This window comes from Mchenga conophoros, linkage group LG15, assembly GCF_057382185.1.
Source record: "Mchenga conophoros isolate Kocher_MC1m ecotype Shallow Benthic linkage group LG15, M_conophoros_male_GT1.1, whole genome shotgun sequence".
Taxonomy (NCBI): Eukaryota; Metazoa; Chordata; class Actinopteri; order Cichliformes; family Cichlidae; genus Mchenga; species Mchenga conophoros.
Window position 1 is genome coordinate 6,721,273 of NC_140540.1, and position 26,407 is coordinate 6,747,679.

A 26,407-nucleotide genomic window follows, 5' to 3' on the forward strand; every position below is an offset into this window, starting at 1 on the left:
TCACTGTGCTTTCAGTTGTTCGAATCTTTCCCAGCCTATTTTCTCCATCACCCAGACTAGGCTTTCCTGGCCTCATTCCTATGATTCTATTATTCATTACATCGTCTGCATTTTATTTTGTGACCATCTTACCCGCTCTCTGTCTTTCTTTTTTCTGCCCTGCCACCTTCAATAAGAGAGGACGTGCATACACGCACACCCACCCACCCAGCCAGCCAGCCAGCACCAGTGGTGTGTAGGGAGGGGGCGGGAGTAAAAATAGAACAGGTCTCCTTACGCATGATCGGCTAATGAGGTAGGGAAGGGAGAAGGAGGTGTATGTGTAGCATGCAAACATCAGAAAGGATATAGACACTATGTTCCTGTGCAGACAGGTGAACAAAAGATTTTTTTAAAAAATGTTCTTTTAAAATGCTGACGTTACACAACAAAAGTGATTTTTTTTTATATTATCATTTGTTGATAAGTGGGACTCATCTCCACATCCATGTGTTTGACTTCTCCAGTGGTGAAGTACATTTATGAGATGGATTTTACACAAAAATAATACACAGATGACCTAATGAACAAGTTATGCTTTGATGTTTTCTTCCAATCCTCTCACAAAGCTGTTTTATTTTTTAGACAGATAACTTACTAAATTTTGACTATTTGTTTTATTAAAAAAAAAAAACTAACTCTAACAAGTACACAATAAGATAAGTCAGTTTAAGCGCTGATAAACACAAATTTCTAATCAGCTACTCACATGGCAGTAAATTTAGGCATACAGACACTATCAGCTGAAGTTCAAGGTGAGCATCAGGAGCATCAGAATGGGTAAGAACGGTGATTGAAGTGGTTTAAATATTTCACAAACTGCTAATCTACTGGGACTTTCTCACACAACTATTTCTATGGTTTACAGAGAATTGTCATTGATTTAAAAAAAAGAAGGGGGGGTGGTATTGTAGGTGAAAAGGTCATGTTGATATCAGAGGTCAGAGGAGAATGTTACATCTGCTTCAAGCTGATAGGAAGGCAACGGTAACTCCAATTACCACTTAAATTACCACCAGGGTATGCAAACAAGCATCTCTGAATACACAACACATCGAACTTCGAAGCAGATGGGATAGAGCAGCAGAAGAACACACCAGGTGCGACTCCTGTCAAGGAATAACAGGAAATTTGCGCTACAACTCACATGGGCTCACCAAAATTGGACAACATATAATGTTTCCTGTCTGTTCAGTCTCCATCTCTACTGCACTATTTGAGTTGTAGGTTCAGAAACTGGCGCAAACAACATGAAAGTATGGATCCATCCCATCTTTGCGTCGGTTCAGACTGGCAGTGATGATATAGTGTTGTGGGGAATATTTTACAAGCACCTAATTGGTTTGACTTGACTTTTAGATTTTCCATTAGGTGGAAGTTCCTGGTACCAGGTGCTTTTTAGTACCTACTCCACCGGAGCACCATGTGATCTGAGCCACTAACTGGCCCGTCAGTGGGATTACTTGATGAGTCACGAAAGACGCTCCTACACAAACAAAATCTCAACCACCATTTTTAAACCTAGCAACCAGGATAATAGCTCCACACAAACCAACAATCTCGCTAATAATAATAATAATTGCTTTCATCACCAATTTCACACTGGTTTCATGAACATGACATTGAGTTCTCTGTACTCACATGGCCTCCACAGTCACCAGATATTATTCCAACAGAGCAATTTTGGGATATGAGGGAGCCGGAGATTCAGGAAATTTTCAATCTAAAATAACTGCCTGGGCTTTGTGCTAAGACGACTAAAGTGACAAGACTTGGATTCTAAGACTCGCATTGAGTTATAACATTAAGTATTACTTATAACATTTATTTGGATGTAGTTTCAGATGCAACGAGTAGCATCTACTGGAAAAGTCTATTTTAGAGTCGGTCGTCATTTAAAATAACATGGTCAGTCTCACTAGACTAAACTATGACGGCAGAAAAGAAAAAAAAAAAAAAATACGACCAGCGTACAATGCAAACCAAACAACCAAATAACTCTGTACCACACAGACACGAAGAGACTTTAAACCAATTTTGAGAGGCAACAGATCTATTTTTTCCACTATGTCAGTCATCACAACAGCTCTGTTACTACAGACCAACTGCAGTTCATACTCATTTGAAACATTGTTTCTCAATGGGCCAGCTCTAAGTGTGCGTTTGTGTGAGCTGGCATTAGAGTGGAGCTTCGTCACGGCCACTTAGGCCTGCTTTAAACTTGCCCTCCTTATCCGCAACTGTTTAACACCAGCAACCTTGTTCTACCTCTCTCACAACTATCTAACTCACCCTCTTCACAACTCTCTCTTCTGCTCTCCAGTCCAGGGTGCCTCTTTCTCTTTTTCACTAAATCTCTGCACTCATCTCTCTCCTCTCTTCCTGGGGCCCCTTTCAATCCCCCCCCCCCCCAAATCACCCACTCGTATTATCTCCCTCTACACTCCTCCTGTTTCTCTCCTCTTCCCACAGTCCATATAAAAACACCAGTGACATTACAATCTCGCTTCAAATACACAGACATATATACGCACTTGACAGTTTATGGCAGGAAACTGTGACCAAGTTTCTTATAAACGGGGTCAAATATGGGTTAAACACTCTGAGTCATAAACTCCTGTATAAGCAATCATCAGAAGATGTGTTTTGTTGCTTCATCAAGGAGATTTTCATGCAGAATTTGTCTAGAGGCATGTACTGTAATGCTTGGGTGCTGTGGTACATTTCATCCTATTTCACAGCCAATTAGTAGCGTTCAAATAACCCAGATGTCTAAAAAGGCACAAATAGCCTGCAGATTCATTGTAAACACAAACTCAGACACAGCACTGCCAGCTGCACACTTGAGAGAAATATGGTTTTCTGATTTTATTCAGCCTCATCTCTTTAATGTGACCTTCCTTCAATTAATTGATCTGCACAAGACCATCAAAGCAGTAGAAATCTGCCAATAATAAAAATCCTCACTCAGCTTGTTACACCTCTCATTTTACAGATGAACGGTTGACTGAATGGCTGAATTAACTGACGAACTAATGACCTTACCTACTGTTGTTTCTGTTGCCTTCTTTCCCCCCCTGCAACTCTCTTCCTTCTTCTGACGTTCTGTTTACCCTCTGTTTGCACTTTCTTTTACTTTTTCTGCCTCTGTTCTTCTATTCGTTTTCCTTTCCCTTCCCACCTCTTAGCAAATGCCTGCCCTACAAAATGTCATTGCCATTTTCTCTCCTACATCCTCTCCTCTCTTTCCCTCAGAGCTCTGCTTCCCCCGGGACGATTGCTCAGAGAAATGAGGGCAGAAAATGAGAGAGCATGGGAAGGTAGGGGGTGGAGATAGTCAAGAAAAGTGTGTGAGAAAAGAGCAGCAATGGAGATAGGCTGAAGAAGGATCCAAAAAGGAAAGAGAGAGGGAGAGCGAACAATCTCACAGACATGCCTACTATGCTGGATTACTAATGGACATTAGCATGAAAACTGCATTTTCACAACACTGTTGTTCACATCTTTTGGCATGAAAACCATGCCTAAAAGCTCATACAAAGTTGTACTTTCAATCATTTCACAATCTTTCACTTCCTTCCTTCACAGTGTTTATCACTAAAGGAAATTAAGCATCTTCCTTTCCAACAATGACATTTTAAAAACCATGAAAAAAAAATGTCTTTCTCTCGCTTTCATATTGAAAATCTTTTGTTGAAACACTAAAACACTAAGCCTTTACTTTGTGTGCTTAGAATGCCAAACCTTCCAGCTTCATTTTATATACAATACAAAGAAAAAGGGAAAAAAAAAAAGAGTAGTTAATGCTGGCGACATCTCCAAGGAAAATGCTCCTACGTTACCTGCTTCTACCAAATTACCCATGCGCACATGTAGGGAGTTAGTGTTCTCACTTTTTAAACACTAGACTGCTGTCACATGAGTCTCACACACTCACACACACACACATTCTTCTCCACTTACAACTTTATTGCTGTCTGACTGGGTTTTAGGGTTGTCATCATAGTAACGACAACTTCCTGGCCTGGACTGTGGCCAAGAGATAAAAATTTACAACAGGCTGAAACAGGCGTGGGTGCTAAACTGTACAACAAGAGAGAAAAGAGAGCGTCGACCTAGTGCCTACACATTTCTGTTAACTTTCATCTGCTAAAGTAGATATGACAAGCCTCAATCTAATATAAAAACATACCCCGCTTCCTGATTCTATGGGCCATAATTGAAAGAATAAAGAGGACAAACTGGTTTCCATGGAAACCGCATTCATGCTCTACAACAATAAATCCCCATGGAGACAAGAGATTACCACAGCAAAAATACAGATTAGTGGACGGAGCTTACGTGACAATAGAGATTATGACCGTGTCTAAACCCGTTTCATAGCACATCAGACTAGCAGCTGATATTTCATGCTGGACCTACAACAACCGCAACAGCTACTTTTCTCCCCCTACTCCCACCATCACTGAACCAACAGCAACCCTCCAATGATACTACCACTGAAAAACACAAAGCATGCATCTATGAAGCAGAGTTACTCAGATTCGGCAGATTCTGAAAGATGAGGAAGACTGCAACTTGCAACAGATACACTGACACACTGACTTAAGACTTTTCCACCTCTTCATGTGATTACTGTACTTGACTTATATGGTCAGGCAATATTACTGAATTACAGACTTTAAAATTTTTGATCGTATAATTTTTAATACCACCATGAAACTGAGGTCATATATTGTCGTGCATGGTACAAAAATGAACATTCAAGCGAGCTCGGTGACCTACGAAAGACGGCAAGCAGTACACGAAAATGTAGTAAGTAAAATGGTTGCGAGTGTTTCGGGTTTAGTCAGCCAACGCGAACGAAGCTCTGTGCACGACGCTTCTAAAAAGCTATGAGTAAAGAGAGTAAGCCTTCACTTTAGATCAATTTGCTGATATGAACATCTCTCCAGTGGTAGCAAATGTCATTGGGTCATCCAGCAAGCATCTAACATAGGGAACATAGAACATCGGGATGTCGTTGTTCACAATTTCGCTATCAATCTAACTAACTTAAATTTAAAAAGTAAAAGTAAAACTTAAAAGGGTAGAAGTCAGCTAATGCTAGCAAAGGGAGTACCAGCAGCCAACTTCTACCCATGCAGGTTAAAATCCATACATGGCACTAATAATAATAATGATAATAATAAATACTGTTTTTCCACAAACTCATTTCTAGGCCATGATAGCATCCTTAGCATTATTTTCATTCATTTCGGTGAATGTCAGGAAGTTACAAAGTTCTGTATTTTTAAAAAAAGCAAAGACAAAAAACCCCAAACTCATACCTATTAATCCTTTTTTGGATTACTAGAACACTCCTGGCAGGATCTTCAACATGCTGACTGAATATTCTGGATAACTGCCCTGAGACCTACTGTTTCATCAAGGTATCAATCTAAACTTAATTTAAAATGAAAATAATAATCACAGCTGTTTAGTTTTGAGGTCCTGAGAACCATAAACTTTCTGTCACTATGATGACAAAAAGTTTTAGTTTTATTCCTATTGAACAGAATTAAACAAACCCTAAAAGCTGAAATCAGAAAAAGCTGCCAGAGTGGTGATCCTTCACCCATAAGAGCGCAAATCCCTGAAGTGTTTGAAAACTTATTTTCTGCAGCACAGATAGTACCTTCAAAGATTTGGTCTCTAGAGGTGGAAGCAGGGGTGCAGCACTATTGGGCAGCGGACCCAAATACGCACATATAGTGGAACGTCAGTGAGAACCAGATTCCTCATTTAGCCAAAACTAGCTAGCTAAATACTACCTTGAAGTCTGCAGCATCTGTTGACCGTCAAAGGTTTTTTTCTACTGCAGAGGACTTTGTCACAGCACAGAGGACAAACCTCCAGCTTTCCCCTTATCAGCTGCTGTAGTGCTGGATGAACAAAGGGCCCGTTTCTTGATTTGTTCTCACACTGAATTCTTGAATACTACAATGTCCATTTCATGTGTACCAGCTGAATGATTGTCACAGCTGCCAGGCGAAAGGGGCAAAAACATTCTTCTTATGTCTATTTGAACTCAGAAACACTGCAAATTATACCAAGGAGGAGCTTTTATGAGAGCAACAACGTATATTAAAATATGGTGAGTGCACCATATATTCTAGCTGCTTCATAAGATAATTAAGTAGAGATAATTCAGTGAATAATTTTTTAATTTGGCCTGTTGGTGGCCTGTTAGTAGGTGGGATACATCACACTGGCACCATGAATGTCAATAAAAAAAATATCAGAACAATCATTCAAATGCTGAGCTGGGTTTTTCTAGACACAATGCTGCTACAAAACCTACAAACTCTTCAGAGGTGTTATCTACATGTAAAACTTGTTTACATAGATGCAAAATGACTACCTTCATGTCAAAGCTGCATTGTTTCATTGTTTGAGTCAATGAGTGGTTCACTCCGTTGTCTTGCTGTGCACTGAGAAATGTTTTCAAGCATTTCACTGAGCAGCGAAGCTTGTTTCTGACAGAGTCAAATGGAGTCCAAAACACACAGTGCTGGAAATCAACGGAACTGCATGCAGTTGTGCCTATTGAATTAAAAAGTTGCAGATCGCTCCGAGTCATCCAAACAAGCTAAAAGCTTTCCAAACTATTCCGCCACAGCCGAACAGCTGATAGTTACAGAGCCCTGTTTTGAAATAACCAAGCAGATACACAATTCTAATCTCTGCCGTTCTCTTGTATGATTTGTCAATCTGCCATCCAGTGACACATGCATACACAAACACACAAAGCAGATTCTTACACATATGTAAAAACATACTCTCAGCATCTCTAATAGACACACGAGCTTTGAGTGTGTGATGACTACTGCGCTCTGACACACCCTCACACAGATGTACACACATACTGCTGGTGTGAAAATTCAGAACATGCCTGTTTCTGTACACTGCACTCTGACCCTCAAACTGGGGATTACACAGAGGATAATCCCTGTTTATGTTTGTGTGTCTGTCAGTCTCCCTGCCGGTCTGTCAGTCATCCCTTCACCCAACTCTCTTTCTCTTCAACTACACCTGATGTCAACCTCACTGGCTTGAAATAAACACAGGCATTGACACAATTGTTCCTTGATGCCTTTTTGCTTTTGGTTTGAGCTTAACAAATGAAAATTCACCTCCTGGGTAATTCTTAAGTGACCAATACTATGTCATTACTTTAGTCACTATATCATTACTGTCAAGTCTCATGTACTAAACTCTACTCTTCAACAGGTGCTAGTTCTCAGTCCATTACCTCTGTCTATGGATGTTATATGCCCCTGCAAATAATACTTACTTGAGGGTTTCATTTACATACGTATAAATTATATTTTCTTTATACAATGCTTAGAAACACCAGGAATATGCTTTTACTATACGGGGGTTGAAGCAGCATTGCCTAAGCAATTTAGAAACTGCAACCTGTGAATATAAGGCTTTTGTGCTGTCATTTTTGGCATTATTTAACTACTAACTAATGAAAATATTGTCTCATTTATTGCTTTATTATCATGACATATCAAAAATTATGCAATAATGCCATAACACAGACTAACGATGCAATAAATTAATCATATTATATGGTATTTTTCATGCATCTACTCTTCCCGGGTTGAGCCTCTCTTTCTGTGTGGGGGTGAGAATAATGGGTCAGCTCATAACTGCTATTGTGAAATGCTAAACTCCCCTATTCAGCGATTAAAGCAGTCAGGCGCAAGTGCCCAGTCTGTGTGAATGAGAGACAAAGGGAGAAAGTATGGGTGGGTCACACAAGTGCACATGAGAGGAGATACAATTTACTGTGTGTGTAAGAGAGGGGGGGAGGTGGGTGAAAAAGACGGAAAGGGAGAGAGGAAAAAGGTAGGCATTAGCTGGAAGGTGATAAAGAATGAGTGAAAGATGAAGAGAGCGAAACCCACGGTGAAACTGCGCGGCTCAACAAGCTGTGGGTATGGTGTTGCTATGGCAATGTATATCCCATAGAGGGTGGTGACAACAGGTGCTCTGGCAAAACAAATGACTTCATGGTCATCAAGGCTCTTTGTTACGGTCGCCTTGTGTGGCAAGCTGATTTAGATGGAGCGAAACACATCCTAGTCCTCTGCCAGAGCCTAAAGAGGATGCACGGCTCATCAAGTATTGATTAGAAAGACTCTAAAAGCCTTGCAGTCTGTCAGAAAACTACCAAAACATGCCATGCCTCAACCATTTAGTCTGTTTGGCACACATACTGGTTACATATGTTTGCCGATTTTTATTCTTCACATACTAATAAGAGCATAGTTTTACTGAGTTGCTCAGATAAAATAAGCAGTTTTTGGACTGTGATGAGAGGGTTTTTTGTATTTTATGATCACTTATAGACTAAAAAGACTATTGTGTGCATTAGGAAAGACAATTATCCACAGAGTGACCGACAAGTAAAAGAATCAGCAGCCCTCGTCAGGAGTAATCAGCATGTTCTCCATTCATGCTACAGTGAGCATTCAGACCACTGCAACATGAGCACACACCACCATCACAGCTCCCTGCCATTCATTTCGTAACTACTAACCTTAACCCTGAAATCTAAAATTAGCCATCCCTTTTGTGAACACTGCAAGATGTCCTCAATTTCAGAACATTGTGCCACTTTCTCAATTACTGCAAGGCCGTGTTGCCTTTAAAGTGAAGACACATAGTCACACATCTTTATGTGACCATCTCTTATTGTCCAAGCAAATGACATAACCCCGCAGATTATTTAGTCATTTTATTTCAGCTAAATCTCAGATCAGTGACCTCTGACCTCCAACCAGGAAACAGGAAGTAACTCTCTTCCCGATTCCCCCTCCAACCAATCTCCCATACCTCTATCTTTTAATTTGCATTTTTGGTTACACATCTCCCTGAGTACCTGTTTAACGTATCCTACTTTCATCAGAAACTGCCACAAATCTACAAAAAATTACAAAAAACAAAACAGGAAATTACTCAGAGCAAAACATCCGTACATTCATGTGTGTCTGTGTTATGTCATACAGAAGTTTTGTTTCCCTTACAGTAATATTTTGGCAGTCATTGCTAGTACAGTATGACACAAAGGCTACATGTCAAAAAGGACCTCTGTTTCTTTCTTTATAAGAGGGTCATATTATGGGCTTTAAAAAAAACACTTATCCCCAAGACTATGAAAAGTGGGTAATATGTCATTTTAAAGAAGATTTAAAGATTAAAACTCCATTAGGATTTACATGCGTCAGATTTGAGGACTATAGTAATAAGCTGTCTTCCAGAATTTATGGATGGTGTCTTGTATAAAGAAACTTCACTTCAGGCAGGTAGCTAGCAGAAAAGCAAGTGCAACAAAGTTTGAAACAACATGTATTTATGAATTTCTGACGCCACTTTCAGACATCTTTTCCATTAAGCCTCCTTTGTGGACCATCATCTGTATGTTGTAGTAGTGTACTGTCACCAGGGGGACGGTGTCAAAATCGTGTAAAACATCCAGTACAGTGGGATATTCTAAACACTCTAAACATGTGTTTGCACTGTTATTGGTCCTTTAACTTAGCCCCACTGACTGTATAGATGATTGACAACAAGGCTCCACTTCCTTTCCTGTACAACAGTGAAACCACACAATTGCAAGACCTGCTAGCTAACACGTAGGAGTCGGGGGTCATGACCGATACTATAGCCAAACAACCAGAGGCAGTTGACATGTTTTGGCTTCACTTTTGGTAACCTATGAGGTCATCCATATTTTCTACAGTCATGGTGAAGCCCCTGCCAAACAGAACAAAGAAGTCATAAAAGTCAATGAACTTCTTTGTCGTGATGCAAATTCAAATGGTAAAAACAACTGTCTGTGCTTCTCATGCTGTCTCCGCCCCCTTCTATGCGGTGAACTCCAACATCATTCTTTCCTGTTCAAACAAACTTTTCAACCAATCAGCATTCCCACCACACATGGCTGGATACCCATAGTCCTTCAGTTTGCATAGCCAAAGACCTACACAAATGTACACCAGCATAGGACCACAGATCCCACATTAACAACATCTGAATGGGTCAGGTTCATGTATAAATATACTGTTCATGTATAAATATACTAGGCTGTATTACTAGAGTGGACCCAGTACTATTTCACTTTTAAACATATAGGGTGGGGGCAACTAGAGTCAAGGCTGGCAACTAAAACAAGACTCTTTCGTACATGGCAAATATGACAGGTACATCACTAATGAGAGCAGAGATACTTGCTAGTGAAGTTAGTCATGCTGAAGTTAGTGAAGTTGTATACAGAAACTTGACTGCAGGCACATAGCTAGCAGAAAAAGTAGGTGCTGACGTCACAAAGATGCACACAAACAGACATTGTCAACTAGTCCTCACCATGTACATCCGTCAAGATAAGTCTTGATTATTAAGATCCCGAAAGAAAAATGGCAGATTCAATTTAAACAGCAAAGTATCAATAACTTTGATTAAGACTTTAGAAGTCTCATTACCTGAATATTTATGTACAAACTGGGTATTATGTTTGACTTTTGTTCGTTGCCAGTTTCTGAGCTCCTTACTACCACACTCTGTCACAAATACTTCTGGCTAATGAGAAAAACTACTGACCCTACTTTCTGTTAGTTTCCCACAAATTCACAGTCAATGGGTTCAATACGCCCTTTCCAAAATGTTTTACAAACTCCAGAGCATGTCAGTGGCTGCTAATGAGAACAAGTTAGTGTGGCTGCACTCACAGAAATAAACAAATGAACATTTGATAATTAATATAACAGTACTCTTTAATCCATGTTCAGATTATTTACACAGCCCTAGGTCATCATGCATTATGCTACTTTGCTTGCCTTTTATACTTTTTCATTGAATAGATTTTTAGAGTACCTAACTACAGATGATGGAAGTGATCCCTGAGAAGATTAACCTGAAAACAGCTTCAAGTTTCAACTGTCAAGTTTCAGGAAGCAATCCTGAGGATATGCCGCAAGATATGATATCAGTATCAAGAACATAATATTACCAGCCTTTTCTAGCTGATACTCTCAGTGCCAAGACTGTCTTGTGTTGTGACCCAAACTGTGGCTTTCAAAAGATGAACCCACTGCCTCTGGTCTGTTCAGCCTCTCTCTGAGAATGTGACCCTCTGCTGATTAATCTCTTTTTAACTATGTCTGGCTCTGGGCCAGATCCACAGGCCCACGCTCTCTTTCTGTTTTTATTTTATCATTTCTTTCAGAGCTTGACACTTGCCAGGGAAGGCAGTTTGCCCTTTCTTTTTTCTTCTCTGATGTTGCCCTTCAACACAAGGGCGTCCCATTCTACTACAAGGGACGCTTGCATTTAAGAAAAGAAAATGTGACGTTTTTGACATTTAGGTGGCTAAACCTCAAAAAAACGACTTCACCTTACCCTCTTCCATTTTGCCCTCTCCTTCAAACACGCCCTTTACTTCTCCATCCCTCATTCCCCTTCCGCACACTGCTCTACTCACCGTCTCCGTGGCGGTAATAAGCTGAACACTGCATTACAGTTTCCATTCATCCGTGCCTCTGTGATCTTCTCTGTGTGAATCGGAGTCCTGTGGTGCCTGCTGGCTGTGAAAGCTACAGAGGATAATACCTGCCTGTGGAGGCTGACTGCCACACTGTACAATATGTTCACCTTAATAACTGTTGTGACTGCCCCAAATGTCATTACACTCATGGAGAAGATGAAAGCCTCAGAGTGTGCTTTGTGGTTATAGTAACTACTTTCATTCACTGGAAAATGGGTAAGAAAATTGCAGTCACCTGGATGTGTGAAGGCCCCCCCCCCCCCAATATATGCTACTTTATAAAAACAACACGGCACAACTCATTCAAACTGATGAAGGACAGCAGGATTATCTGTGTGCGTCTGAGTTGATGTGACGAGTTCTGTTGAACCCACAGGGTCAGGATGAAAACACACATAAGCACACAAACACACACACACATGGATGTTCCCATAGCCTTTCCGAATGGTTAAGCAATATCTTTCACTCTCTCTGGCACTCTCACCCTCTTTCTCCTCTTGTGTTTGACTCTTACTTCCTCACTACATGTGTCAGTGTTCCTTCATTACGCCTTTCAACTTGCAGTGACTATCTAAAAAATGCTTACTTCCCCTGAGTCTTGTGTACACCCATCCTAAGTGAAGAGTAAGATTGCTTATTAGAGAGGTGCTAGCAAGCAACTGATAACAGTAGGGGATCGATAATGTGTACAATTTATTATATTTGCTACCAGATCTAATGCATCTAATACTGAAGTGGGCTAGTACTAACTGATGTCAATGTGGGTCAGTTAAATAGGTTTTAGGGGTGTAAACTGACACAGAATGCACAATACAGATATTCACAGGGGTTGCGGAAGCAGCTAAAAAAACACAATCAAAAACAAAAGCCAAAGGAAATGCAAGGTTTCTGCACTCTGCACTCCAGCAAGCTCAGAGTTAAGTTCCAGCTAGATCTAATGAGCAGATTCTCCCACCAGAACAACCAATTAAGGCTTCTCATTAGTGGGTTTGACAGAGCTGCCACTGTTCTGCACATCCTGAGAGCCTGACAAAGAACATGGCACCGATGATTATAGATAAAACTATACACGCAGCGAGGAGCCTGACAGGAAAAAACACACCCCAGAAACAGACACGCTTGCCTCTGGGCTTCCCTTTACAGCTTACAAAACATTGTCCTTCCTGTCTGCACCAAAATTTATACTGAATGTGGACCAATATATGTTCCACTGCACAATCCCATTAAAATGTGGCTTTGTGGCTGCTAATCATGAAAGCTTTAAAAACTGAAACGTTATACTTGCCTCTAAGTGCGCAACATGTTCTGCTACACAACAATAACCTAAACACCTGCAAAGCAAAACAACATGCATCACCAAATACAATAATATTTTATTTCCTCAGTTGCTTTTTTGATGTTGTACTAGGTTGGATTAAATTGTATAGGTGTCCGTTCTTAATTTGAGAACAGAAGCTCAGAAACTGCATTTAATTCTAAGAACACAGCTGTCTCATAAGAAAATCTTCAGCTGATAGGTAGCTCCAAAAACTCTTCTTGTTAATGTACAGTAGCTGTGTGCATGAGGACTGAACAAGCTCTTTGTTTTCAAACAGAGATACATAGCAACGGAAACGACATTACTGGAAAATCTACGTTCTGTTCATGATATTAGAATAAACACTCATGCCAAGTCAAATGAGGTGCGGCATCATCAGAGTCCACACATAGGGGTTTTTTGTTTTTTTTAAATAACCGAAGAAAAGCCAGACATGCTGGTTGTTCTGCACGCAACCCACATGGATATGTATCAATATGTTAAAGTATAATCAGGTCCCCTTTTCCAAATTAAAATAAATAAATAAATAAATAAATAAATGAAATTAAAAGATCCTCATACTGCCCTGCACAAGGTTTTTTTGGGGGCTGGAAACAGGCACAAAGAATGATTGATCTGCATATCAATAGTTATAGAAACGTCTGATAAACAAAAATGCATTTTAAGCTTTGTTCAATTACAACGCACTTTAAAACAAACTGGTAAAAAAAAATAATTTATCTCCATTCTGGTAAATTTCATTTTGCGGAAGGTCAAAATGTCTTTGGTGAGTGTCAAAATAAATAACTAACGAGTGATGTTTGAGAGACCCACAAGAAAAAGTTAGTGGTTGGTTGTTTTGAATGTACCTACCTCTCGAGCAGGGCTATCACTGACTACACTTACTATGGCCTACACCACACTGAGAAATAAGAATCACATCAACAGCTTCCCACCTCCACCATTATGTTAGCTTGTGAGCGCAATGACACTGCATCCATCTGTTTAGCCAACAACAGCTACAACTAGGCAGGCCTGAATCTATTGAGAATCTAAAGTGGTATGTCACCACACTAATATTTATGAAAGGGCAGAATTGGCCTGCTGTGCTCTAAAGTCCTCAAAGTCTTCTCTAGCCTACAAAAAATCTTTGCACTGAATGAAAAAAACTTCACATCTACATGGAAGTACAACAACTGTTGCAGCCTGGGAAATAAACTGATTTACTTTTAGAAACAACAATAGTTAGGCCTTTGATCCCAGTGTATGCATTAGGGGCACAGCCTGGGACTATCTACTGTCCATGACTTTATCTCTGTCCTGATGTCCTTCATTACTATCTGACCTACCTTCCTTTCACATAGAGAGCAGAACACCACAAGCGGAGTGGCGCTGATTAAGGTCATGGGTACTTGACATCACATACTATGGCGTATGATTAGATTTAAGAGTGACACTTAGGAACCCAAGTACATGGCTAGATGTCCTAATATTAGTCAGTGTGTATTGCTCAAAGTTGTGGTACTTCAAAACATCAAACACAGATAGCCGTGGATATATTGGATGTGTTTTATGATCAAAAGGAGACATTTAAAGAATAACTTCTAGAAAAGCAGCATACTTCATTAATGTTAACAGTGGCACTGAACACACAGACATGAACAGATACGTTTGCTAGTTGCCACCGAGTTTTTACAAGTCAGCACAATCTTGGCTCTTTCCAGTCTGCCTGCATTTGTCTGTAAAGTAGCTACGTCCTTCCCATACGTCAAAGCACAGATTCTACGGTGTTGTCTAGAAAGCAAATAAGAAACACAAGTACTGTTCTGCATGTAGACAGATTTATGTTACTACACCAATAGCACTTCTTCTTTAATATCCTGGTCATGAGAGCAACAATTGTATTTTGTCAAGCCAACATAGCCTAAACCAGAGACGTCAAGCTCATTTTACATCATGTGCAACATACTCACTTTATATTAACTGGGCCATATAAGGTTATTGAAATTAAAAGTAATGAAAGTGGAATTTCAACAGTACCTCTCAGTTTTTCTACATGTAGTAAATGAAAGAAGTCTTTCAACACATCTCTTTGAGTCTAAACTGTAAGAAATAAATGTGTAAAACTGCACAAAAAGTTAACTGGTAACTAAATGTCCAGTGTCCTGTAATTAATTTAAATAATTTAATTATTTATTTAAAAAAAAGAAAATTCCACAGTGGATTGTGAAAAAACGTGAACTTTTTTTGTTTATCTTTTACTTAAGTATTTTAAAGTTGTTTAAATGACCACTAGGAGGGTATTTAGCCTGATGAAGTTCAAAATTTATCCCCACCTACACATTTTCCAAAGCTGTCCAAACGACCGGCTTGGAGTAGTTGCCGCGCCAATTCTGGCCCCGGGCCTTATGTTTAAAACCCCTGGTTAAAAACCTCTTTGAAATGCAGTAAACAAACAACGTGGACTGCGTTTCCCAGACAGCTTTGTGAACCAGTCACGAACACGAAACTATATCAAACAAATACCAGTTATTTGAAAACGGTTTTAAAAGCACATGTCAGCACAGCCAAATGACTGGAGAAAAAATAGAAAGAAAATGTAATTGCATACTCACTCTGAACAGCGTGGTGTTTTTAAATCTCCGTATACTACTTGTTAACTTAGCGGCAGGAAGGAGCTACACGTATTGTCCCGCAAAAACGGAGCCGGATGTTTGAATAGTCAACGATTACCATGGCGTGTTTAGACGAACCAACCGTTAATGTGAAGTTACCGTTACCTCAGCGGTAGCATTCACCTAACTAAAACCCAATGCAGCTACCACGAGTAAGGAAACTCGGTCTATTCATTTAGATAATCAATGTAAGCTAGGCAGGTTTTTACCTGCTTCACAAAATCTTTGATGCTAACTACCTAAACACATCCGCGCGCGAGGAGCAAGGGGCATGAAGGTAGCTTAGGTGATAACAGGGATAATATGGAAGGAGATAGGCGCCATGAAGCGCCTCACAGCGAAGGTATGACCAGAACTCTAAATAACACCTTTCAGTAACAAACGCGGTGTTTGTTCTGCCTTGTTAGAACAACTACGTCTGGTTACAATAGGTACTTGCGCAGGTTAAGTACGCTACCGATATATTACGTACAAAATACCCCCAAAACGCGATGAATCATCTGCAGTAGCTGATGTAGAAATCACGTGATTTAAAAGAGGCCAAATTATTCGTTACCTGTTGTTAATCTCCAACGATGCGTATGAGGAGACTTTCCCAAATGTGGACTCGTGCTCTGTTCTCCTCCAAAAAATAGCGAATGTCCCACTACCTCAGCCTCCAAAAATCTCAACTACAGTCCACACCGAAGATTTGGCGAGGGCTCAAAGCAGACGTATCCATCATCCACTAAGGCCCACCCCATACAGTGAAAAACATCTTTTCGCAAGCTCCCATTGGCTTAGAGCCATTACTGTATTAGATCTTGATATGTGATTGGTCGCACGTATTGTCTTTTAGCGTCAGTGGGACGTTCAGTGCGGATATGGTAGTACAAATGTAGCGGAGTAGCGCCCTCTCGAGGACGCAAATGTTAATGATATTTTTTACTTCTTTTTGGGGACTGGTTTAATTTTATTTAGACTTGACATTGAAGAGTGGACGAATTTTAGCTTAATATGTGAAAATAAAACAGTTTTAAACAGTTAATAAAATGTAAATAAAGATTTAGTCAGCCAATGATTTTAACTGTTTTTTTTATTGTGGTTTAATTTATTTGAGTTGAAAATATACTTTGTTTTTTGCCAAATGCCATAAAGTAACAGGAAAATGCACAGACCTCTGTAAAGTCCAGTAATGCATATTTTTGACTTAACTACATGTGGAGCACATATGAGTAGTCACACCTCAAGGACACAGGAAAAACCTGCAGATACAAGTAGTAGTGGTAGTGAAGGCAGATGAGTTTAAAGACCTTGAGTCAACCATGCAAAGCAACAAGACAGTGCACGAGAGGGGAGAAAGAGAGTGGAGTGGGTGGAGATCAGTCTCAGGGGTGATTTGTGACAAAAGAATAGCAGCAAGAGTAAAAGAGAAAGTTTACAAAGGAATAGTGAGACCTGCTATGATGTATAGTTTGGTGATGGTGGTATATGTTGGACAAAATATATCGATGATGGAGCTGTCGGGCAGGAGAAAAAGAAGAAGACCTCAGAGTAGGTTCATAGAAGTAGTGATAGAGGACATGCAGAGGGTTGGTGTGGCAGAAGAGGATGCTAGAGAGAGGTATGATGGAGGGAGACTATCCACTTTGGCAACCCCTGAAGGGAGCAGCCAAAAGAATAAGATGATGCAATACGGGTTCAATATTGTTTCTAAAATTTTGCATGTGAGTTGGTCAAGACATGTTTTTCTGTGGCAAACTATTTATACAGACTATATTTTTAAGTTATGCATTTATTATTAACATGCTTAGCCTTGGGGTTTGCTTAGTTTATTTCTAATTACAGTTCCTCGTGATTTCTAACCCATCCTACAGAAGTGACATCAAGCGCATTAGTTTTTAGCCTCCATTTCACTTTCATAAGCAGTTTATTTCCAATTCATGGGGAGGAGGGGGGGGATAATGTGAAGCACGGCTGCTGCTAAACACACCCGTAAATAAACACCAATGCGCACACCCAGATTAACAAAGCTCAAGTAATTGGCTTATAGAGTAAGGCAGCATGCAGATTTGACATCTACAAAAAGAGGAGTAAACAGCCACACAAAGACAGCAGTGATTTATAGCAGATTTTAAACAACTAAAAGATAAAGCTGAATGATTGAAATATTAGTAACTGGTGAAAATAGTGTGACATAAACTCTCTCAACTGGAAAAGATGACTGGATTTCCCAGTTAGGTAACTGAGAGGCGAGTGGAGTGTGTGCTTCAGTGGACTCACCATGGGCAAAGCAGCATTGATCCAGCAGCAAAGCAGTCCAGAGGAGCATGTACGATGAAACACAGAGAAGTTCAGTGCATCAGAAACTTCTTTAAAGCCCGTGCATTATTTCACATCACAGCCACATGTTTATTTTATGAGCTACATCCACTACATTTGCACATGGATGCACTTAAAAAAAAAAGAAAATGAGTTCATGCTTTTATATGCATAGGTAAACTAGGTTTTTACACAACCCTGTTTCATTGAGTCTGCTCATCAGTGAAGGTGACACAGCTGATTCCTTTGCACCTATGAGTCATCCAGACCAGCCATGGGGAAAAAAGACCATACACAGCCCATCCCCTCACAGCATCGACAACGCAACAATTACTCACACTCTGTTAAAGTCACCTTCATTTGTGCCTAAAGTGTTCAACCTTTTTTATCTCACGGCCCTGTAACAGACTACTAAAAGGCTGGTTTTGTCTCTGTGTAGTTTAATGTCAACGTTTTTCTTGCTTCTAAGACATTCAAATTTGTGTGGCTCACCATTAAGACTAAGATCGCAATAAGAAAAACTACAGTAAACAGCAGTTAGGTTTTCTATAGCCCTGAAGGCATATTAAAAGCTTGAAAAGTGTACCTGATTGTCAAAGGTCCCATGTTGCAGAAATAGATCCAGCATTGAGATTAAGACAATCTTATGACTTGAATCTGCACCTAATCAGCCTGACTCAATCTATGGTGCCTGTATCTCTCTCTCTCTCTCTCTCTCTCTCCTAGCACTCTCTCTTCTGTTGATTATCTCATCCCTTCCTGTTCTGTCCTACAGAAACCTCTCAGTGCATGGTGAGCACCCAGCAAAGCTGTAGACTCTTTGCTTTCTGCTCCTTAGAAAGGCTCACAGTGTGGATAGCTGTGTCCTCCCAGTAAACCTATAACTTGCGCTCCAATTTACACAATACAACGGCATTTACAATGAGAACTTCAGCATTTTCACAGCCAGGGAGCTACAGTAGGCTAGCTGTTTGGTTTCACATACAAACACGACATCAAGCCAGTGCAGATTCTCTGGAGGATTAGTGGCGAGCCCTTCTAAGGAGAATTACTCTGACACAGCCATCTGGATAGTAAAACATTGCCCACTAGATCAACTTTTGCCCTGCAGGTCTGTACCCTCATATGAGGACGAGCCAGCTATGAGCCTGTCATCCTCAAATCCTAAACTGAGAAACATTTATCTCTGTAACCTTTAGAAACTAATCAGCCCCCTATCTTTATTAGGGGAAAAAAGCTTGCTAAGTATTATTTAATGATTGGTGCATCCTTTCAGACTAATGATGTTCATGTAATTATCATCAGCAACAACTGTAAAGACAAAAAAAGCTTGCTTTTTCTTTTAATCCACCCCCCATGAAATTCAGTCCAAGATTTTTTTTAAATACAAGATCTTTATGATCTAATATCAGTTTACACTAGTTAAAACATCCTGAGATGTTTTCATCTCATTTGAGATGCCACATCTCATTTCTTTATACTTTACTTGAAATTTTGCTACAATTTATGGAAAAGTGCAAAAATAAATGGAAATGCAGTATACAAATCAAAAACAGCTTATACAATCCTGAAATGTCCAAAGTCCATATTTTGTATGACCAGCTTTATTCTTCATAACAGTAGGTCTTAGACAAGCTTTTTTCTCATCTCTTTTAGTAGTTTTCTGGAATAGTTTTCAACAGGAAATTCAAAGCTCTTCTTTGGATGTTGACTGCTGTTTGTTCTGTTCACCATGCAGATGATTTCAGACTGCTTCAATAACGCTGATGTCCGGGTGCTGGGGAGGCCAATCCATAACTGATAGTGCTGCAATGTGTGTTTTTCTATCCAGGTATGTTTTTACTGCATTAGCAGTGTGTTTGAGATTCAGCTGTCCTGCTGGAAAATGAAGCTGTGGACAATCAGACGTTGTACAGATGGTTTTGTATGGCACACCAAAATCTAAAAGTACTTCTCTGTGTTTATAATTCCATCAGTTTTGACAAGATCCCCAACACCACTGACTAAAATGCAGTCCAAACTACAATATAGACTCCACCGGATTCTACAGTTGGCTAGGGACACTCATTGCTATACCTCTCTCCTAACCTCCTCTACATATGAAAAACAGTTTGAACTAAAAATGTGAAATTTAGATTCATCACTCTATCAGAACTTTCACACCAGTTCTTGTTTAATTTGCCATACCAGCTTTTTCTCTCCGTTGCCTTCCGTAGAAACGGGTTCTTGAAAGCCACCCTTCCACTGGGACCATTTCAGGTTTCAGTGAACAGTCGATGGATCATTTAAGGGGCCAGCTACATCACTCAGGTTCTGTGTCAGGGCTTTGCTGTATTTCTTTCCTATTTCCCAAGGAAAGGACTTTCAGATAGTTTTTAGGCCTGCCAATTTCCTCCGATTTTTTAAGGGCACGCTGCACACCATGCGTAGATATACCAAGATTTGAGTAATGCTGCAAAACTGTTTGATCCCCTAAGTTAGATGTTTTTTTACACTTGAATTGAATGTTATGCTTGATTCACAGGCCAGAGTTAAGTGGCTTAACAAACAAAAGAAAAAACTCAAGCCTCTGATAATGGTAAGGTACAAGGACCAGACAGAAAATTAAAAAATTAGTAGTAAAGCAACCAATGAAAACCTTTGAAAGACCATCAGAAAGCCTGGAGAACTATTACCGGCTCCTTGGAAGCAAAATATAAAGAAATGAGGGGTGGCTCAAGACTATTGCATGCTACCGTTGCTGAATGTGATGCCATATATTTTAATCATTTCAAAAATCCTTCTCAATCATCAGTTGAAGAGTAGGAACAACACTTAGTTTATGATACTATGATATGTAAATATTATAAAAGCTGTCAAATGTGTCTTTTGTTCTGTAATGTCTATGAAAACTTCTCAGGGGTGATTTTTCGAATTTTAAAAGGTTTCATCCATGGCAACACAAATGGCAAATAAAACATGCACAAGGGGAATATAATACCTGTATCAGTCCTGAAGATTGCCAAGCATAGAAGGGGAAACACAATCACATTTAACAGAAATACACTAAAACACCCCCCTACAATACCCCTGATTCACTGCAAACCATTTCTCGTTTTCACAGTCAGTGAAACTTCTCTAAGCTAAGTGGTATGCTGTCTATGCACCTCTGTTGCCTGCAGTCTACAAGCTGAAGAGATGTACAGCTTCTATGCTAAACACATGCTAAGACAGGACAGTACACCCACATTAGGCAAAAACACTGAGATGGATTTTACCTGACAAACAGCTGATAGGCGAGGATTGAGTGGACTGCAGACTTCCCTGAATAAGTCTACTTCTCTTGCTCTATCTTCAGCAAATACCTTAACACTGAACAAATACTTCTTTATCCATTCACACCTATTTGCTGTTATGTAAAGTCAGCCTTTAACTCTCTCACTCCCTCACCCTGCCTCTTATTGTGTTTGTGTGTGGTAACTCTAAACTCCAGGATCAGGTGTCAGTCGAGGAAGGAAGAGAGAGAGAAAAAAAACTTCGAAAAGACAAACAACTTCATCTACAGATCAATAAAGAGCGGGAAGCCATAAACAGAAAGTTATGTTAAAATATATATGTACATTGATGGGAAGTAGTATGGGAATGCCTGAAACATACAGAGAGAGCTTTCTCTGCAGAGTCGCCCATCATTAGCTTATCAGCAGCAATAAAACACTTGTTTATTTAGAAACTTGTTCTTCAAGTGTCACCAAGCTACAGTCTATAGTTTCAGCTCTGTGTTTGCACTTGTTTAATCACATAGAGGAAACATACCTCACATCTGGGCACAGGTGTGCCACAGCACAGCAGCGAATTATATATTTTTGCACTTTGTACTCTGCTTTATTTATCTTAAAGCTGTAGCAACTAATCCTTTTGCATAAGTAAATGGTAATATAAAATATGAATCTACCAGTAAATTATGCTTTAGTATTATATATAAAGCTACCCAGAAGAATATCAGCTACTTAAACTATCTACAAATGATCGTTAAAGTGATGTTTAGCTTTTTCACGTGAGGGCTAACCAGCTTGTTATGAATGGACGTGCTGAATTTTTTAAAAATGCCTGCTGCTATTTTGGTATTTATTTTTAACCCCACTTTTAATTTCCTTGTGGTTTTGCCTTTTCTCAAGTCACTGTTGTAAATAATTTAGTGTTCTTAATGACACAGTCATTTTTTGAGTTTATTTAATAGAAAATGGCCTGTATTTGTATAGCGCTTCACTTACGGTAGTCCACCCATTCACACACATGTGATGGCAAGCTACATTGGAGCCACAGCTGCCCTGGGGCGCACTGACAGAGGCGAGGCTGCCAGACACTGGCGCCACCGGGCCCTCTGACTACCACCAGTAGGCAACGGGTGAAGTGTCTTGCCCAAGGACACAACGACCGACTGTCAGAGCCAGGGCTCGAACCAGCAACCTTCTGATTACAAGACGAACTGCCAACTCTTGAGCCACGATCACCTAGAATATTGTACTCATAAATTTGTTTGTTTGTACTCATAAATATACAAACAAACAAATATACATCTTGTATTTACGTCTCCCAACAAACTCATGCGTTCTTCCTCCTCGCCTCAAGCCTAATTTCCTGAAGTGAAGTCAAGGCTCTAAAACATGAAAACTATTCCCGCTATTGTCATATTTACTTACTGTCAGCAGATCAGACATGCGACCTAAACAACAATACTTGGCTATAAGCTAACATCTTGTCAGCTAATGTTAGGCTTGAGTGTCCTAAAACTCAAACTTTCCCTCACATCGTGTGAGAGGTAATACACCAAGTCCAACAATGTTAGGAAAGTTTAGCTAACGCCGGCTAACAGCAGCTAGCAACAGCGCTTAATGACAGAAAAGTTCAGGATATCCTTAATTACTCACCTCAGTATCGCTATCACTAGAGAGAAGTGAGCTTCACTGACTCATCAACTCGTGCTGGACTCAATTCACAAAGTTTAAAGCCTCCCAAACATAATGATATGGACACCCGCTGAGGTTAACAGAATGCGGACAGCCTACACTCACTACAGATGGACAGCGGTGAAGTATTTTGTCCTACAGCAGTGAGAGGTTAAAAAATAAAAATGAAAAAATTCAGTTTACTGCAAGGCAAGATTTTACACAATTTACATTTAATAAACCTTACACTGTCTCACTGCATCATCTTGTGGTACAAAGTGGTATTACACAAAAGTACAGCCTAGTCCTAGTTATGCTACAGCTGTTATCTCTTCAACAAAATATAGACATTTTGAACATAAAGTCATAATCGTTGTTTCACATTTTGCTGACAGCTTTACTTGACTTTTGAAATGTCCTAAACTTTTTCAAAGACAGAAATTTACAAGAGTGAACGATTATACAAAGCAATTGTCATACTCTTGTGCAGTGCCATGTTTCTCGTGGGTCTATGTTCCATGTCATATCACCTGCATTATCCCAATTTTAAAGTTGTTACAACCCCAATCATTAAAAAGCTGTGGCACTGTGTAAAATGTAAATAAATACAGAATGCATTGATTTGTAAATCTCACAAACCCATATTTTATCCACGAGAGAACACGCAAAACACAATACCTGGACTCTTCGACTCATCCTTGCACAAAAGGAGCAGATATCAGTCCTGCTGATGGGTTAAGGGTGTTCTATGGCCCTGTCCAGCTCTCCTAGAGTAACTGCCTGTCTCCTAGAACCTCCTCCACGCTCTTAAGAATATCCTGGGGGACACAGCAAACCTTCTGGCAGTGGTACGTATTGATGTGGCATCCTGGAGGGGTTAGACTACCTGTGGAAGCTCTGTAGGGTTCAGGTATCACCTTATGCTACCAGTAGTGACACTGACCCTAGCCAAATGCAAAACTAGTGATTAAAAAAACAGTCAGGGAAAAATGTCTTATTTTTGCCACTCTAGTGCACCTGTTGTAAATATAATTTATACCAAAGCATCAGAAACTGATTAAAAATCCCTTTCTTACTTAACTGATCAAATCAATATCTCAGAGGTTTAACTGACCTGATGCTATACTCTGATTAAAAAGTGTTCCTTTCATTTTGTATTTTTTACTTTTTGAGCAGTGTATGTACTCTTTACAGCCTAAGTCTGCTCCCATTTTGCAGATTACTTACACACCACAAGAGGGCAGCACCTACTCTTTTATCACCAGTGTCACCTCTGACTTCATGTGGGATGAGAGAAGCTCTTTTAATATTGCTAGCCAAGTGTGAAAGCTTGAAAAACATAGCCATGTTTTGCAAAGATGACTACTGTCCTTAACTAAATGCATTTATCTAAGATGACACATTGTTTCCTCAAATGGAAACACGTTGGACTTGTTTGGGTTTTTCATTCTTCTGCACTCTACACAAAGTCCCACTTAAGCCTTCCTGGAAAAAATGTGAAATATTTCAAGCATTTCATACCAGGACAAGACTAGGATTAGGATAAGAAACCTGTCTAACCACAGTTTGATACTGTGACCAATTATCTCCATATGACACCCTAACCAACATTAATGTTTTCATACTACGCCCCTGTGATAAGAAAAAATGTTTAAAATTCTGGTACCTGACATCTGATTGTACTGATTGAAATCTATGTGTTGATAAACATCTTAGGAAGCTAATATAGAGCTTTGTTTTCACTTGGTTCAAGCTCAAGGCCAAATTATAGCAAAGAAGATAAAAACACAGCACAGCATTTTCCACCTCGACCTGCATATTCCAACTAAGACAAGGTTAAACTGTAACTGGAAAAACTGGCAACAAACTAATGAGCTATTGAAATACTACAGCTACTGAGCCTTTATACTGATGGCTATATGCAGTACATAGTTTTGTAGAGGTGTGTCAGTATTGATGAAATTCACAATCAGAGCAGGACTCCCGATGAAACTGCCAAGCTGCTTGTTATCAGGATCTCAACCCCTGATTAAAAACAATGACAACAAAACAATCTGGGAAAAGCAACATCTACTGCTGAAGGCCCATCCACATGCGACTTGTTGTTTAAAGTACAGATACTGCTGATCCTCTGAGCTACACATTCCTTCTACAGCATGGCAACATTAACTTCGGTATCAAACATAATGAGATATTTCTTAATTAACTGATTTTTCAATGTCTTGGTGAACTAAACTTTCGTGCTACCTCGGTCACTCACGGCGCTGCTGTATTGTCCTCTGTGGTTGGAGAATTCATTTTACTGCTCTTGCATCACAGACCACATTCAAATCAACAATTTCCAGCACGACTCTTTATCCTGGCATCCAAACAGAGAGTAAACAGATTCACAACAGGCACAGAAACAATCCCGTACATCCAAACAACTTCATCATCCCCTTTTTAACTGTTGCTACATTTCTAATAATGTCGCACGTGAGCACAACGAGTACAATGTTCATTATATGAGACAGACTGATGAAGGGTCAGCTTGAGCTGCATAGGTGTTTCTCACTTACGTTGTGTGATTACACCTCTTCTCATGGTGTATTCCCGCTTGTGCTCATTTGACAGGTTCCTGCCTCTCCTGCTGGCTATTTTTCACCTGTTTGGGTGGGACAATTTACATAACTATAGCTATATATCATCACATAACTAGGCTTTTTAAGCTCCAGGCAGTTCCAGGTAACTAATGATTCAATTATTACTGAGAACACACATGTGGATGTGCAGGGCCTTTTGTTTTTAAATTTGTATTAATACATTTCAAAGAGGCTGCAAAAAGGTTAGCACGCCCTACACAGTTTTCATTTACACCCATTCTGTGTGCCGGATTTGATCGTGCTTGTAATGCAATTATGTACTTTGGCAGTTTCATTTGTATTGTGTACAGCCTGTGGGGGGAGGCACAAATAATTACTCTTGATTACCTGGGAGTTATTTTGAAACAAGTCTGATTTAATTTATATTCCACTGCTATACAAGTGCGCATCTAACAGACAAGATTAGCAATGCCCTCCCTGATCACATACATATACATTCACTGACTATTTATTAGGTACACCTGTTAAACTGTTTGGTAGTCCAAATATTTAGTCAGCCAATCCCACAGCAGCGACTCAATGCATTTAGGCACGTTGACATGGGGCAGACGAGCTGCTGAAGTTCAAACTGAGCATCACAGTGGGGATAACAGATGATTTAAATGGCTTTGATTGTGTCGGATGAGTTAGTCTGAGTATTTCATGATGAAAATTCCTCATTGATACCAGAGAGGTGAGGAGGGAAAGGTCAGGCTGCTTCAAATAACCAGTGGTTACAATCAAAGTATGCAGAAGAGCATCTTCTGAACACACAACATTTTGAACCTTGAAACAGATGGACAACAGCAGCAGAAGACCACACCGGGTGCCTCTCCTGTTCGATGAGTCTTGAAATCCACAGCAACAATCAGATAGTTGGGTCAGAATTTGGCATAAACAACATTAAAGCGTGGATCCATCCTGAGTTGTATCACCGCTTCAGTGTGCTGCTG

The 26,407-nt window shown here is 39.8% G+C and overlaps 1 protein-coding gene across 18 annotated transcripts in view; it reads right to left on the reverse strand.

The window, feature by feature from the left end:
- Window positions 1–16,362, reverse strand: part of epb41l2 (erythrocyte membrane protein band 4.1-like 2) — a 50,965-nt gene extending 34,603 nt beyond the window's left edge. For 5 of the 18 annotated variants that reach the window (XM_085246036.1, XM_085246034.1, XM_085246038.1 and 2 more), the window contains exon 1: window positions 16,164–16,358. The gene's annotated coding sequence lies outside the window, so the exon portion shown is untranslated. Of the gene's footprint in view, window positions 1–3,084; window positions 3,317–15,547; window positions 16,071–16,163 lie in introns of those variants that run through there. The other 13 variants (XM_085246033.1, XM_085246045.1, XM_085246030.1 and 10 more) reach the window with 7 other exon arrangements.
- Window positions 16,363–26,407: the final 10,045 nt, after the last annotated feature.